Raw genomic sequence first — 18,533 nt, 5'->3', positions numbered from 1 at the left:
GATTGTGACTTGGTTGGAATGTGTGACTGGCCACGTGGTCACGTGGTCACACATTTTAACATAATCCCACTCAGTTTTTTGGCTGTGGAATATGTGACCAGCAAAAGGTGAAGGATTCCAACGCTTTCTCAGCTGTTCCAGGACAGATCGGCATCACAGATTGTAGGTGCAGGAGAACCGATCTGCCCTAGAATAGCTGATCAGTCCTGCAATTTGACTTTGTGAGTGCGATCTCACATTCCACAGAGCCGAATAGAAGTGACATTTCAGGGCCGATCAGCTGTTCCAGGGCAGATCGGTTCTCCTGCACATACGATCTGCAATGCCGATCTGCCCTGGAACAGCCGAGAAAGCGTTGGAATGCTTCACCTTTTGCCAATCACATATTCCACCCCCGAAAAACTGGGCGGGATTACATTAAAATGTGTGATCACGTGACCAGTCACACATTCCACCACCGAAAAACTGGGCTGGATTACGGTAAAATGTGTGACCACTAGACCCCGGTCACACGTTCTAACGCAGTCATAAACTTTGATGGAACACCTGCTCTCAGTGGTGAAATATCTCTACTCAGGGCCACCAGTGCAACATGTCCTATTAGCACTGGCCATTGGGGAAATGCACCACAGCCCAGCCCTCCCCCGGGTATAAGGAAGTACCATCTGAGTTTTTTGATAATCTTAGAAAAATCAGCAAATTAGAAATAAAGATGATTTTTTAAACTATATAAACTATTTTCCTTTAAATAAGACCTTCTTTTTCTGCAATGCTTAGAAGTTCCTCCAGTCACAATGATGACCGGTTGACTCCAACTGTAATCATTCAACAGGTGCATTTTAATTGAAAAATGTAATTTTTCTCCCAGACCTTTGTAAATAAAACACATTAATCGGGCGAGCCTTTAATTAGAAAACCATAAAATACACAGAAATGTTGTATCATCATACTAATGACAGAAGCATCTCTCGGCAGCCACTGTGAATCTAAAATGGCAAATTAGTGTTTATGAACATGGCCTTTGTTTAGGCAATACACAAACTCCTCCGGATGAGACATCATCTAATATGAACACATAAAATATATTCTTTAATTAACAGGAGTAGAGATGGGGTTGACTTGAGTTCATGCATTTTCAATTGCTTATTATTTTTCTTTTCTATAGTCAGTGTGCATCACTGTGCAGTTTGCAAATCTTCATTTGGATTTTGTTTTAAGCTTTTGCAAATTGTACCCAATCTGGTCCATTGGATTGTCTGCATAGGGGCACTTGTATCAAAAATTCATACACTCATTCACACTAGAAACACACTTGATCGCTCAGCTCCCGGGAAGGACAGGTGCTGCGTGTGATTAGTACGCAGCCCCCGTCCTTCTCTATGGGAGTACACAGGTGTACACCGCCCTACACTCACCGGCCCTGCATGCCCGTGCGGGTGTCCGTACTCGTACGCTGACAGGGTGGATCCTGTCTGCGCCCGAGTACAGACCTGCACTTGGGGTGATCGTAGGGCAGCGTACGGCCGCGTACTCCCATAGAGAAGGACGGGGGCTGCGTACTAATCACACACAGCACCTGTCCTTCCCGGGAGCTGAGCTATATGGCCATGCACGCAGCACGGAGCTGTACGTGCCGGCCTTTTCTAGTGTGAATGAGGGCTAAAGGAAATATAGTTACATTTCCAGCACCTCATTCTTTGAAATCATGCTGCTTCGCTGCTTACTTGCCCACAGCAAGTATTTAACTAGTTGGATGGGTCAAATACCTATCTGCCCCGCCGGATGCAGTGGCTCCTCCTGCCAGCTCATACATCCTGTAGTAATGCAAGAGCCAGTAGGAGAAACCACAAAGCAGCGGAATTTCAAGACACAGGGTCCTGAACAAGTAAGTATATTCCCTCTTCTTTAAGCAAGAATGATTTTTGATACAACTGACCATGTGCTGACAAGTTCAGTTTAAGTCTAAACCTTGTGTTATACTGGCAATGTTAAGCAACTAGAAGAAGAAAAAAAGCCTATGAGAAATGTTATTTGTATAATCTTGGAAGGGTAATGACTGGTCACCAACTGGTGGATCAAATGGCTGGCTGTGAAGTAACACAGTAGCGTACTCATAGTAGCGTGTAGCTATTGAAAAACAATGGTCCATTGAACGTGGATTAGGAAGCCCTTTTTTCATTAGTTGGTGATTGATCACTACTCTTCTACAAATAATCCAACTCACTTAACAGCAGCAGTAAGCTACTAAAATTGAACCTCTAGCTTAGCTCGAAAATATATGTACTACATGGCAAAAAGCTTGACTATCTCACCTATATGAGTTTTTCCAAAACCATGGGCAATAATATGGTGTTTGCCACCCCTTTGTGGTGATAACTGCATCCACTGTTCTAAGAAGGCTTTGCACAGGATTGTGAGGCATGTTTTTGTGGGAATTTGTCCCCATTCAGCCAAACGAGCATTTGTGAGATTAGGTAATGATGTTGAACGAGACAACCTGGCTCACAATTGATGTTCCAATCCATATACAAAGGTATTCAGTAGGCTTGAGTTAAGGATACAGTGCAGGCCACTCAAATTCCTCAACATACAACTCATCAAACCATGTCTTTTGGATCCAGCTTTGTGTACAGGGGCGTGATCATGCTGGAACAGAAAAGAGCATCAACCAAATTACCCAGGTTACTACCAGGTTGGAAGAATACAATTGTCTAAAATGTTATAGTCTGCTGCAGAATTACCAGTAACCTTCACTGAAAACACCTGAACTCCGTAATTAGAGGATTGTCCAGATACTGTTGGCCATATAGTGTACCACGTCCGCCTGACCTCTAGAAGCATATGGGGGACTTCAGAGGCAGAGTGGGCTAGCATTTCACCTCAGGGATGAATCCTTCCTTTGTTTCCCTGGGAAGGACCCAGGGATGAGTCCTTCCATGGGATGTGAAAGTAAAGTTGGGCACCGGTTACTTTAAGGATTTCCTAATATTTTATTCCATAAGCGACAAAAATGGGAGAGGGGGTAAAGGGCTACAGACATCTATGACAGTGCAGAACTCCAGATGCTCAAACCACTTCCCAGCTTCACAATGCAGAGGGCCTTGAAACTGACTGAAGATTCTTAGATGGTTAGCAGATATATCACAGAATTCCCTAGGGCAGAAACCAGACTTCTCTCTGAGGTGCAAGCCCATCCTGGCTTTTGAGGCACCTGCAACAGATGAAGTTCCTCCCTCGCTCTCCATCCCTGGAACAGATTCAGACCCCGACTGGGTCCATAACTGACCACCTGCAGGCTGCCGGCCTGGTCAGACAGCATACACTTCATGCACCCTCCCCGAGGCAGAAAGCCTGGGTTGGGGAAGAGACTCTCACATGGTCAGCCCTAAATATTAATGTCCTCACCCAGCATGCACCGCTGGCCATAAACCTCCTAGTGATTGGCTAGGGAGACACAGATATTCATAATGACACATTATCGGATGTTATGCTTTTTGGCAAGTTAATACCCAGCAGCAGGCAACTGCAAACAACAACTGAATGCTTAGGGAAAACCAAATGGAAACAAACTATTAAACTAGCTAGACTGGATGGAGTCCAGCAGAACTAAATTTAAGGAGTTAGGGCACTTAGGGCAAGTTGGCTAAATTAGATAAATTGCAAAATTGTAGCATTCTGTCACCACCTGTGTGGGCTTCATTCACATGCTCAGACATCAGCTTTAAGTCCTAAAAGTGTCTTTGATGCCCCTGATAACCAATTAGATTCTTGACCATAATTTCTGTCGTGCACAGCTGGAATCTCGTGGTTTGTTCCTTTTTTTCCCTTCTCTTCAGTTTATATAAATAAGTGCCATCAGGTTGAGTGCTCTGGAGTGATCTCAGGAAGCGTGCTGGTTGTATATATTCCAGTCGTTTATCAAGCAGATATGCAGAATAAATTAATGATGTGTAAACAAGACAGCGTTTTCACACATTCTTCAACCCAGAGGCCATGGCATGTAGCGTACTCTATTACAAGAAAGTGATGGAGTCCAGGGAAAGGCCAAGGTAGGTCAGCCATTTCTCTATTTCATTTTACATCCTCCTGGAGATGATGACATTTTTCTATTTATTTGTGGCACTTACTGAAGTTGTTGACAAATTTATCTTCTTTGGCAAAGGAAAAAATTAGTTTTGCAAATATTCCTTTGAGACCCTTTCAGCGGAAACCAAGCTTATGAATCATATAATGAAGCTACAGATTTCTCGCTGTGTTAGAAGAGTTTTTGGTTAATATCGGCCAAAGCATTTGGATTTAGAATACCGCAAGGGACATTTCTCAAGCAAATTAGCGAAAAATTTAGATGCAAAACAGACAGCCAATTAAAGCTGAACTGTAGGCAGCTATAAAATACACAAACGAATGCAGCTCTCTAATCATTAATAAACAATTAACGCTTTCACTGCCGCCTTAACACTGGAAACAATTCTGGCGGCTGAGCTGCCGCCAGATTGCTTCCAGGGGGCAGTGAAGTGCACCTCCCACCCAATACCCCCACCTCGCTTCTTGGGCTCCACCGCCCTACCTGTGGGACCTACATCTCAGGTGTCTGTGGAAAGCGGGAGACAGAGACCAGCGAACATCCATTCGCCGATCTCCTCCCCACTGAATTGGACTGCAAGTGGCGCTGATTGCACTTCTTCCGGTCCCTTAGCTGTCATTGTTTGGTTGCAGAAGCCGGGCAATAAGCTATTGGAGCGCGATCTGTGCTCCATTAGCTTATTTGGAGTGCAAAGGTAACAACAGGGGTCTAATTTAGGTAGTACCTGTCACCACTAGGATGGCCCTTTCCTGTTCCAACATGACTATGCACCAGTGCACAAAGCAAGGTCCATAAAAACATGGATGAGCAAGTTTGGGAGAGAGGAACTTGAATGGCCTGCACAGAGTCCTGACCTCAACCCGAAAGAACATCTTTGGTATGAATTAAAGCGGAGACTGCGAGCCAGGCCTTCTCGTCCAACATCTGTACCTGACCTCACAAATGCGCTTCTGGAAGAATGGACAAACATTCCCATAGACACACTTCTAAACCTTGTGGACAGTTTTCCCAGAAGAATTTAAAAACACCTTTTGAAACAGGTTTAAACTTACCTGTGTCTTTACCGTGCGCTCCCGTCTGAACATCTGAAGAGTCTCGGGCGGTCGCACAGGATCTTGGGGCGGGTGCAAGCGCAGTTCAGATGTTCGGCCGGGAGAAGAGTAGAGTGACAAGTCTATGGAGCAGCGGGCACACGCACAGGCTCAGTGGGACATGAGCGAAGAGGAGGACAGAAAAGTCAGCGCTGGATCGGAGTGCTGGAGGGACAGCTGAAACAGACAGTAAAGAAGAAGATGATTGAATAAAGAGGCATCATTAAAGGTAAGTCCTGACAGTAACATTGGTGGGGGGGGGGGGGGGGAAAACTTTTATTCTTGAAAGTCACTTTAAGTGATACAAGTGTCTTTTTACATTTATATCTTTAAATGCCTTTTTTCTTTTATCTATGTTTTTTAAAAGCTAATTCTACCTTTTGCAAGTAACGAAAAACAAAAAAACAATAACATTAATAATAAATGCACCCACATTGATCTAAAAGTGTGTATTTAATTATTTTTGGTATTGGAGCCTGCAATGCATTGCAACTGTTATCAGTGGATTGCTATGCTCAGGCTCCTACAGGCTATTTCCACAGCCCTGGTCCAGCCAATCAGCTGCAGTCACCTTCCAGTAGCTGCAAGTACTAGCTGTCAGAATACAATAGCCGGCAGGGGAGATTCATCAATCAACACTGGGTATTCCAATGATTTCTCTTGTTCGGCACGCTGTGAGCTTAACAATTAGTGGCAGCAGTGCCTTAGACATCTCACTTACAGATACACAGCTATGAGACTGTAGACTCAGGAATTCCTAGGAACAGAAAGTGAGCATCTATTTAATTATTATTATTATTATCTTATTGAGCACAGGTCCACTTTAATAGGCATCTCTCTTCCCGGGCTAAGAAAATCCAAAGTTGTACTAGCAATGAAGCGTGGAGCAATGTAAGCCTACTAGAAGAGACACAGGAGCAGGCACTGGCATTTGTATGGTTAATAAAATACTAATAGGAATTTTCTTCCGGGGAGCAGGCGTGAATCTGACAGCCAGACACAGCAGATCAACACGCCTAGAGAATCAGCGCTAGACAAGAAAGCAGCTTTCAGACAGCAGGGGACATCCCTGTCAGCAGGACGAACAGCATTGCTGTCTTGTCTCCACCACGACCTCAGTTGTTTTTAGCTATAAAATACATTGCAATTTTACAGCATTAAAAAGCCTTGAACCGTAATCTCATGTTTGGTAATAATGATGTCTTGCGGGCTTCTGCTGTACGCTTAAAGTATTATTACCTCGTAGAAAAGTGCAGAACACGAGGTGGCCGCATTGAAATAATTACTAACTGTGCATCTCTCGTTGATTAAGGTTTATCTGCGCATATGTGTTTTATTACAGCTCTAGATTTCATGGTAGTCATAATATTCACTTATTATTCTATGTTTGTAACATGTTAATGGTGGAACAAGAGCTGGCAATTAATGGACCCACTTCATTGTAGTAACTTGCCAAACAGTAATGGGCCAAACAGTAATGGGCTGGGGCTTGGTGTAAAACCCAGTTGCCTGAGTTCACCCAAGCCCCCTCAAAACTGTGACCGACAACCCTAACTCCCGGCCCAATCAGTTGTGGCAGACGCATTTCCCGACCTGCATCTACACGTCACCTAGGGGTGGAAAATGTCCCTTCTGCAAATGCTGGAACAGATCGGACAGACTCTGATTGGGACGGTAGGGTGTTTGTCACAGTGGGCACAGTGCTTCAAGAAAGCAATTGAACAACCAAGGGTCCAGGGAGACCTTTTGAAGTGTATGTGAACCCAAAAACAAAATGTAATATAATATAATGTAATATAACATATTACATTTGCTTATCAGTCCTTAGGTGTGGTGGCTGTTTCAATTTTTTTTCCCTTTACTTTAATGCAATGAAGAATACCACCAGCTATAGAGGACTACAAATTCCAGCAATAATACATTATATACAGCGCAATGCAGAATACCACCAGCTACAGAGGACTACAAATCCCAGCAATAATACATTATATACAGCGCAATGCAGAATAACGCCAGCTACAGAGGACTACAAATCCCAGAAATAGTACATTATGTTATAATGTACTATTGCTGCATTCCTCTATAGCTGCTGGTATTCTGCACTGCGCCACTGTATAATGTACTATATTGCACACCACACTTTTTATTTACTTCCACTGCTCCAAGCTTGCTCCCGTGATGGACTACAATCTCAATACAAACTAGTAGTCCATCACTGGAGCCTTTTTATCCGATTAACCGATTAATCGAACTTAATAATCGGCTAACTAATCGATTATGAAAATAATCGTTAGCTGCAGCCCTACACTATACTGTATCAATACAACAGAAACAGGAGAGGACTATAGGGATCTAACCCCTTCTTCATTACATAGAGGGGCATGTTGCTGTAGGCCTCAGAGATAGCTGAATACAGTGTAACTGTTATAACTGTGCAGCACAGACAGCCTGCACAGGAAGTGATCAGCTCATGAGATTTCTGTCAAGCTTAACAGGTAATTTTTGCACTTATCAAACAGATATAAAAAAACGCTTTCTATAGTATTTTTTATCAGATCAAAAGGGACCAAATAAAAAACCATTGTTATGGTTTGTAATACTTCACCTACTAAACACCTTTCATCTAGCTGAGTCAAGGTTCCACTATATCATCATCACTGTACGGTTTATCAGTGCACCCATTCAGGTAATAACTCCTCCTCCTCCTTTTCCTCCTTCTCCTCTTCCTCTTTTTCGTCTTCCTCCTCTTTCTTATCCTCTTCCATTTGTCCACTTCCTCTTCTTTCTCTTCCTCCTCCTCCTCTTCCTCCTTTCTGATCTGCACACAAACAATTAAATCGACTGCTTAAACTAGAGCTATTTTACCTGCCAAATGACAAATTCAGTCCATACAATCCTGCCAGCAGAGCCGGGTCACTAATGTCACCTTTTTCTACTATAGACCAATAACACAACTTGGTCACATACTTGCCCACAACTCACTATTGATCTAATCTGCTACAGGGGAAGACTGGGAAGTTTAGGGCTGGGAGGTTGTTGGAAAGTTGCTGCAGAAATAACTCTTGCTAGTCAGGATGTTGCTGGATACATGACTGAGCCCTTCTTGTTTTATTGGAAACAGCAGGAATGAAGACATGTGAAAATGATATAATAACAAAGTAGATCTACTAGGAAGAACATAACATTATACAAGGATTAAACACAACACGCTACCACCTAGTGGCAGAACTAGTAATCACAGCATATTATGTATGAAAATTGGTAATGCAAACCCTAAAAGAGAACTATGGCTAAACGTTTTATGGCATTAGTTCTCTTTTGTGTCACAGGAGCACAGTGTCGCATGTTGGCTCTTACTATGGGGACTAGTGCATTTCACTCTCCCCATAGTTCTCCTTTAACAACAACTATGAGCCCAGCCCAGTCCTCCCCTGCTCAGCTTACTTTTTTCCTTCCTCCTGTAAGCATGTTTTTTGTTAGCACATGTGTGCACAGGTTATTGGCTCCTAGTTCTGCCCCTCGCCCTCTCAGTCTGAGTGCTGCTGTAATACCAAATTTAGGTACTTACTAGTTGCACCTACATGCATTTAATAAATACCTCACAACTTTCTGAGATAAGTAAGGAGTACACCTTTCAGCAAAATGTGTTTAGGCAATGGACACACCCCTGCCACACCCTCTTAATTGGTCCATTAAGAATTGATATGCCAAATATAATTGGTTAAACCCAGATTTTTTTTTCCACTATTACTTTTCCATTATACCGGCTTTTTGACATAGAAAACAAGATAATCAAAAGATACAATAAAGGTTTCAGTGCAGAGTAACATTTTTGATAGCTAAATAGAACCTTTTCATAGATATCTGTACATCAGACCAAAAAGAGGGACAGTTGGGAGCTATGTTAATATTTTTTAACAAATACATAAATGTATTAATTATTTTTTTATTTTATATCTGCATTACCAATACAATTATTTATACATCCTCATTATGTTGATCTTTTTTATATACTCCTCATATAATAACAGTGGTTTTGTTACATATTAATTTTAGCAAACAAATAAGTCAAGGCAACTGGACTTGCTGTATTTGTCTTGCAGACATTTCACTGGTCATCCAACCAGCTTTCTCAATTCAGAATGGATTCTGAATTGAGAATTCAATTCTGAATTGAGAAAGCTGGTTGGATGACCAGTGAAATGTCTTCAAGAAAAATACAGCAAGTCCAGTTGCCTTGACCTATTTTTTACAGATATACCATGACCTGGATGAATGAGAACCTTCACAGACATAATTTTACCTAAGCATTTTTATATATAAGGTGTGAAATATAAATGCTATCTAAAATGGAGATATTTTAATTTAAGATAATGTCAGGAAATAATTTTAGATCTGTCATGATTCTTCATCATCATAAATCAAAAGGAGACATTCTTGTGACTGACTAAATCTTTAAATTTACTCCTATTTTCACTCACTGATGTAGTTATTTATACTTGCTTTATTCACTTCTTTAGTCTAGATGTAGGAAGTGTGTCCTCTAAAATGTGTTGGCTTTGTAGCTTTAACGACTTTATCTGCCATGAAGAACCTGCCTAGTCTTTTAACATATTGATTTTGACTTCAGGAAAAAAGCTATGTCCTTATAAGAGTTCTGAGCGTTCATCCTTTTGTCCATGTTCTCTCTGATCCTTAGACAAGGCTCTCTTTCGTCCTTTGGTGCTTTCCAGCAACCTCTGCATTTCTTTTGATACCAGTCTGAAGTGATATATTACTTTTTTTGTTAGTTGGTACATGAGATATTGCATCCATCAGCCTTTCCTGTCAGTAGCCTGTTAAAAAGGAGGTAGCATTAGCTACTTCAAAAAGTAATTAAATGAGGAAACACGTCAGACAGGGTCTACTGACGTCACTTTCGCTTTAGCATATTGGACTGGTTGTTTTTCCCTTGTGTTGGATTTGTGTTTTTATGTCGGATTAACGCAACTTGAATGTAAGTGCACTTGCTTGTATTCTTTTATTCAATAAATGGTTTTACACAATGGATCCTTTTAATGTCTTGCCAATGAGGGATTATTGAAAATATTGTTGAGCCTTGCAACCTGAGGGTATCACCATCTGCTTATATCACCTGAAATGGATAATCAAAATCTGTGGAGAGCTATTTGACCTGTGTATAGCTAAACAAGGTCACTGGATATGTTTTGAGTCCCCTACAAAAGAGGTTTATGGTGGAAGATATTACAGGTGAACAAATAAATGTACTTTGTTCTTTGTAGAATGTCACTAAGGATACTCATTCAGTTGCGTGTTAGAAATCTGTATGTGTTGCATGGCGGAATCACCTATATTAGATTTGGATTTTGTATGAATTTGTGATCACACAGGGAAATATAAGAAGCACATAAATAATATTTGGATTGGGTGTTATATTGATATGTAGAACTTTGGCTGTTTTGTGAATTTATTATGAGCGCTGTGTTGTGAACAATAATAGCATTAGCTACTGCCCATGCTATGCTACCCCTCTGTTGTCCAAAATCAGTTGTTCTCATTGCTAAGCATCTAAGGATACCATCCAGTTGTGCGTTCTTTGCACTGCAAGCCCTGGGCTGTCTTCAGTTTATGGGCCTCCTGCCAGTTTAAAGTGTATGTATAGCCAAAACCTTTTGAATTTGTCTTTGGGTATTGTGTGGAAGAGTTATTACATACTGTCAAGTTTGTATTGCTGCTATTGACTTTCTGATCTCTATTTGTGCTGGGGAGCATTGTTACCCGAGAATTTACAGTTTGCACCCGAGCATGAGGTGAAGGTAAATCTTCCACTGAGGACAATTGTATCAGTGACAGCTGTCTAAGAGGGGAGTTCCCTGCAGCTTTGGAGATATTTCCTCCCACTTCCTGTTTTGCCTCCAGAACAGGAAGTGAAAGGAATTCTTCCCAACAAAACACAAGTGGTTTTAACCCTTTCCTACTCTATCCAAAATTAAAAAAAAACAGCTTTGGCTATACCTACCCATTAATTATATCTTGCATAGGGCCAGTATATAGAGACTATTGTGTTCTCCTGTTGACTTGGGTTTGTGAAACATTTATGCAGGGTTTGGATTCTGAATCGGATTTTATGCAGCTGCATACTCTTTGCAAATGACTCATATAATTGTGGCAGATGATGTGGAAACAATGCTTCCAGGTACAAGGAGTGGGCATATGTATTGTGTATGATCATTTGATAATTTATTCAGAGTTATACAAAGGCTTTCATAGCTGTTCATCTTCTGTAAAATATAAAGTATAAAGAATTGCTAAAACTGACTTACTATGAAGAGCATTAATGTGCAGGTTTTTTTCTGGACGGGGTTCCCAGGCCTGGGAACCCCGTCTGTTCTGCCATTATTATTCTTGCCTTATTATAATCTGCTAATGATGCCGCCTACTGTGCATGCTGCATCTGCATGAGGCATCCAGCTCTGAGGCTATCTTACAGAAATCTACATGAAAGCTTTGAGAATGTGTGTGTCTAGATACCAGAGATATTTATTACAGAGGACTGTGTAAATGAACATTACATGTCCAGCCACTTTTCTTCTTGGTAGCCTTTTGGTTTTTATCCAAAACATTTTTTTTTGTTTTAGGTAAAGAACAGCTTCAGAATACCTGTCATGTAAGGACTCATTCACTTGGGAAAAGATGTGCGTGCACTGTAAAAACCTACTGAATCTCTGTGCCCAGGATGGTGTTGCATATAGCCCAGCTGTACAAATCAATGATGGGCTGTGGCTGTATGCTGGTAAAAGCTGCTCTGGGTGCTTAAATCAATATAGATTCAGATGTATGCCTCTGGATGCAGACAGCCTGCATCCAGGGATGGACATCTGTACCTGTACGCAAGCATACAATCCAAGCTGGGTTTATCAGCGTACAGCCACGACCTGTCACTGCTTTGCAGGTAGGCTGTAGGCAACACCTACCCAGCTGCAGAAATCCAACTGATTTTTATGATACACGGACCTCTTTTCCCATGTGAATGAGCCCTTAAACTGCAGTATGTCCACTACTGTTAGGAGCTCACCTTCTACCCATCCCAATGACTACATAGAAAGTGAGGGAAGCTCTCCACTGTAGGGACACACAGTTTGTTTTTAGGAAACCACAGTTTGGCAAATGAGGACATTGACTAATAAAAACTAAATAAAAGTCCCAGTGCTGCCCAACTCTATTCATGCCTAAAGATTTGAATGAAGTTCAATATTATGTAACGACGCATACTATAACATTCCAGTATTGAATGCATGAGGGTAAACAGTAAAAAGTACATTTGTTATGAAACCCATTGCTCTTTGTTAGGTGGTGCTACTTTTTAGTGGGCCTGGTTCTGATGGCACCAACATTGGCTTAACCTAGATGGTGAATGGAAAAAAATAAACATTGCCAATACTTTCTGGAGAAGCAGAGTCGATGGCAAACTAAATCACTGACATTTAGCTCTGCTGGTAGGGAACAAAGTATAATTTGATGCAAACCAAAGTGCATCCGGTGTAGAAAACTAAATTGTAGATAGGTGGCTAGTTTCATACTGACATAATGGTTTAAAGACCATGCATTTAGTGAGGAGAAACTATTTTAAAAGCAGGTAGAGTAAGAGCTTCACTTGAACCAAGAGAAGAAAACCTCAAATGAACAAACTTTTTATCTTTTTAGCCCACCCAACCCCTCCCACCCCTTTTCCGTCCTGCTAATTGTTCCACAACCCTTCCCTTTCCCTCTTTTTTCCCCTTTTCTCCTTCCATGTCCTCCTTCCCCTTTCCCCTCTAAATTATATAGAGGTGTTGTAATTTACCATAATTAGCATGAATATATATTTCATCTTCCCCTGTTTACTGCTATTCTAAAATTAAGCTATTTGGAGTGCAAAAGAGCAGATTGGGGAGCACAGGCACATTGTTCTAAGTTTAATAAAGTTTATTTTGAGATTGCATATCTTTGGGCATCATGCAAAAGGCTCAAATGAGTCACGAAGGAACCAGCACCTGTCGCAAGGGATGTGGAGACTCAAGATGCCTTGGGCGGAAGACTCACAAGGATGTGGAGACTCAAGATGCCTTGGGCGGAAGACTCACAAGGATGTGGAGACTCAAGATGCTTCGGGCGGAGGACTCATGTGGACATGGAGACTTAAGATGCCTTGAGCAGAGCACCAACAATATCTTTCTATTGGACAAACAAGCAGATAAATAAAACAAATGCTATATTGATAGAAAGATCAATTAGCCAACATATTTCAGAGCATTACAATATTCCCTTTATTAGGCTTTAATTATATTTGAAGAAATGCCAATTGTATGCTTGACCACAAAACTGAAGTGAGCACTTGCATGAAAGGAAGGTGGCCAATTAAATAAAGTATCTGTACATCCACACACTAGTAGCTTGAGTGGGCAAATGGGGCATAGCATTGCCAGCTGAGTGCATGCCCACAAGATCTAGCTGAAAAAACCCGACCCTGACAGTACTAACAGAAAATTGGCTCAGTAAATAACAGCATGGGGTCCTATGTAAGCATAGATTTAACCCATCACAATCTCCACATTGCAGTCTCATGTTTTGCCTATACAGTCCATTTAATGGTTAAGCAGCACTTTTCACCACAGACATAAATAACTTAGACTAAATACTATAATTTGTTATATGCATTTTAATACTGCAAAGTAGATTACTTTACATGACATCATTACCGACTACTTTGAAAAGCAAGCCGCATATCATTCAGCAAAATATGCTGACTATACCAACAAATGGAGCGTAGAGATCCATCTTCTAATATTTTCATCGACATATGGTATTTACTGGGGTCATCACTGTAGCCGGAGTATAGGCTATTAATAACGCTCATTAATGCTTCAATGTAGGGAGGAAGCAGTAGGAAGTGTAACGTGCACCAAATAAGATTAATAGCAACATATATATATGGATGGGAGAAGAAGCCTTTAACACCTATGCTATATTCGTGTAATAAAGAGCAATTCCAGGCTACACATGAAAGCAATCATTGATATATTAATGCTGTCCAGCAAACATTGCAGATGTACTAAAACCGCACAGGGTTATTCACAAAAGGGTAAAGAGCTCGGAGAAGGTAGAAGTGAACAATCTAGGCCAAAATAGTTGATTTGGAAACATTCTCCAATTCAGCTCACTTTCCAGTTCAGCTATGTTGTCCTAGATTGTTCACGTCTTCTGCCTTCTCCAAACTCTTCACTCTTTTGTGAATAACCCTGTTAGTTTTCTTAAATTACCTTAAGGAGACACTGTCACTTATCCACGTTTCTTCACCACCTTCTTGTTGCAGATGTCCACCCCTAGTAAGCTCTGGTGTTGGACAGTGTTGGAGCTTATCTAGGTGGATAACATCACTCCTACCCCCCAAATGTCAGTTTTCAAGCCTGGTGATTGGCCAGTGAGACGTGAGCACTGTCGTATGTTGGAAGTCAAATGCTTTCCCATACCCAAAAGCCCTGCTCCATTGAAGCAATGGCATCGGGGCTTCCACTGTGTGGGGTGGAGGCAGGGAAGCTCAGATCTGTATAGTTCCCTTGCTGGGACAGTGGGCTATCAGGAGACACTGTCACTTTGCCTGAATGTGCTAAGTGACAATGTCCCTTTAAAGCAAACATAAGTTCTGGAAATGGTAACTGACTGGCTTTAAAACCTGGAACCTGGACCAGGAACAAGTATAAAGAGTAGGAAAGTCAGAGAAAATTCTGAATACTTTTCATGGTCCAGTTCGTGATTCAAACCCAGGCACAAATGAGCAGTTAACCCTTGCATTGCGGGGGTGGCCCCACTGCAGGGGTTAATACAACTTTTCCCTGGAGTTCTTCTTTAATTTTCCTATTTGACTAGAGTGCACATTAAAGTGTATGTCCAGCCAAAAATGTTTTTCTTATTTTGGGATAGAGTGGGGAAGGGTTGTCAGGTTTTTGCTGCTATCCTCAGCTCCATGAAATAGATTTTTTTTTCTAGCTTACTGTCCTGCTGACAACATTTTACCAAATGTGCATTTACGTACAGTACTTTGTTCATTGATATACATTGTAATAAACCAGGCCATTCACTATGAATGGGCTGCCAATGCACCACATGGCAAGTTTTAATGGACCTATAGAATTGTATTCAGCGCAGTGCACCATGACACAAGGTGGCTCACACCGGTGCATTGTGGTTTGCTTAAACCAATGGTTTTTGTGCTGTATTGATTGGTATGCTGGGGTGCCATTCAAAATGAATGGCATGGCAACACTCCACACTTTCACTGCATACACAGATACGCTTGGAGTTTTAAGGTGGCTTTACAGATATGCATGAGCAGTTTACTGGGTGTGCTTGTTGTGGAGCATTTCATTGGCACCCCAGAGTGCAAACATGAATGTATCACCTGCACCTGCCTTTTAGCATATGATAAAGAATACATGCACTGCCTTGTGGTGCACTAAAAAAAAATCAGGCTAGTCAGTTTTTGTATGTGAAAAGTTGCACTTGGGATTTTTTAACAATTGGTGCACCAGATACATCGTTTATTTCAAACCCCTCAAGGTGAACTATTATTTGTTGTATAAAAAAATCAGGTTTCCGTGTGCCAAATATTTAGTGTACTGACAATCATTTGTCTGGCCCAGTGAGTCCGGACCATGAAGTTTTTAAGCTGCTAAATAATAAAATATAGGCACCTGGAACAGTCTGCAAGACACATTAAATGTATACAAGTAAAGTCCACCACCAGCCACCCCTCCCACTCCAAGCATAGCCCAGAGCATTGAATGCAGTGTGTAGGTCAGTGCAACACAAGACATACTTAATGAACACCTAAAGCTGCTCTTCAGACAGGCATGAAAATACACCAACTCATGTGAATTCCCATTCATTTCAGTGGCCCCTATTCACATCTGAGCGTTTTGTCACAAGCTACGAAACGCCTGTCACAGGAAAAAGTTCCAGAGCTTCTTTTGGGCAATTTGCAACACGTTTGGCCTCATAGACTTCAATGAAAATCCCCATTAGTTTTGCACGTTGTCTATTCACCGCAATGTCTTTCAATCTGCCAGCTAAGATGCACGTCCTCATGTGCGCAAAAAACGCGCAAAACACATTAGCCGAAAACGCACGCAAAAATGCACGAACATTTCAAACAATGAATGAATCTGGGAAACTGTCACTAAATGTTTTTGTTATCTCTACATTTATAATTTAAACTGAATTTTTGGCTCTCCATATATAATAATTTTTACCCACAACACTGATGTTTTCTTTTCTTAGGCCAAGAGATGTCTTTCCTCGCATTTTTATGCTTACACTGCAGAGAAATGTCAACATTAAAGGTTTAACATTAAAGCAATGCCTTTTATTGACTAACAGGCAAGGCGGAAAGTGGTAATCTTTTTTGTTTTAGTTTTTGATACAAGAAGGAAAGAAGGGAAAGGCTTAGATCCTTTACCAGGTTCTCATTGCCATTCCCCCGTCTCCACAAAGACTACTACATGCCAGTTCATGTCCTGGTAACATGACAGGAAGTGAGTAGAAATTGCCCACTAGAAGATTGACCCTCCCCTCGTCTTTTAGAGGCAACCACAACATGTTGGATTTCCCCTCACTTTCTTTCTCCATAAATATGGTCATAAGGATTATTGGAGAGGTGAATCTCCTCAACAAGAACAGTAAACCAGCGCTGATAGGGCTCATAACTCTTCCACACTGTAAGTCTAAACCTAGAAAAAAATATTTTAGCTGGAGTTCCACAATCACAAGTGCTTGAGACAACTTATATATCCTTGATTTGTATGATATACTTTAGAAATACTTTAGCGCTCTCTGGGATTTTAAGATTGACATCGCCCGATTTATATGATGACATTAGAGATAAGTAATATTTACATTTCTCTGTCTGCAGTCACAATGAAAAGCCTTTTTTCCTGTAGGAAACACATGGAAGGAAGTCAGTACATTTCCAAAGGAGGCAGAAAACTGTCTGCTGCTATTAATTATTTCACTTTCTTGTAACAATTCTTTGTTTTACTTTACTTCTTATGTTGTCATTTTGATTTACAATTGTTTTACGTTCATTCGATTTGCCAGTGTAAAATCAATCTTGAAAGACAAGGCCTGTTTGGTATATAGGAAATTTTTATGTGACTGCTTGAAAAGCTGAGCAGGCTCTTTCAACCTGTCAGTCAGTCTTTGCCACATGGTGCCGGAACAATTTTAATGCCATATAATTTTGTCCCGACAATCCATTGCTGTACACATCCTACATTAAATGTATTCATCCACATCAGTGTGATCTAGAAAGCCTTTAAGTACATTTTGAAGCAGTTACCAGTCTCTACTGCTCCATACTTAACAGCGTTTTGTCAAGGAAATCAAAGGAATGACTTCTTAAACTGCTAACAGTAGGTCTTATTTAACACAGTGAGGGAAAGACAGGCTCAGCCTGCTAGGCTAAAGTAGCTATTTAGATCCAATGACATAGATAATGTAGAATCCAAGCCATTGGAAATGTTCAATCCCCCTTGTCCTTACACACTCTTTGAGTACAAGGCTGCTGCTTTTACCCTTGCAGGTATGTCTTGGGCTTAAAAAAACATGCAGCAAAAGCATGTCAAAGGAAAGTTGGAATTCCTTATATCAATACTTGTTCCAGGTCAGGGACTCACAAAATATGGAAGCCAGAGGATTTTAGGAGAGGTCAGCAATTGCAACTCACATACAGTATATCTTGCATGACAGTGTAAACTTACAATGCACTTTTCAATATGTTTGGCATCATGCTCTTACTGTATATAGTTTTCCTAAATTGCAACTGAAGCCAACACTTTTTTGGGGGATAGATTGGAAAGGGATTTGAACCCCTTTTGTGTGTGTATTGCTGTCTGTGTCCCCCGCTAAGGAGATTCACCTTCTCTATTTGTCCTAGTTTTACAGAATGTGAAAGCAAATCCCAAATTTTGAGTAATCAGCAGAACTGGAATAGATGGAAAATCTTTCAATGAGGGCACAAACTCTGGTGACAACAGGGATTTCCCTCACTTTGGAGGGATTTCCTCTTACTTCGTGTTGTGCATATTAAACAGGAAATCTCTCCAATGGGACACAGGCTGACAGATGTTATGACTCTCCCTCACTCTATCCAATACTAACAAAAAATTGGGCTTTAGTTCGACTTTAAGCAAATATTTTTTTTAGTAAAATTTCCTACTTGAATCTATTGATCATTTTAAAATGTGGTTCTTATGGTAGGTAACTTCTGATTAAGTACTATGCATCATATATTCAGTTTGAAGTGCCCAAGTTTGTGACATGCT

The 18,533-nt window shown here is 41.0% G+C and overlaps 1 protein-coding gene across 5 annotated transcripts in view; it reads left to right on the top strand.

Moving 5' to 3' along the window:
• Positions 1-18,533, top strand: part of GALNT13 (polypeptide N-acetylgalactosaminyltransferase 13) — a 219,951-nt gene that overhangs the window by 108,280 nt on the left and 93,138 nt on the right. The window lies entirely within an intron of this gene.

The sequence above is a fragment of the Nanorana parkeri genome, unplaced genomic scaffold (assembly GCF_000935625.1).
Source record: "Nanorana parkeri isolate BGI_ZX_2015 unplaced genomic scaffold, ASM93562v1 scaffold1402, whole genome shotgun sequence".
NCBI lineage: Eukaryota > Metazoa > Chordata > Amphibia > Anura > Dicroglossidae > Nanorana > Nanorana parkeri.
This window is presented reverse-complemented; position numbering and strand designations above follow the sequence as displayed.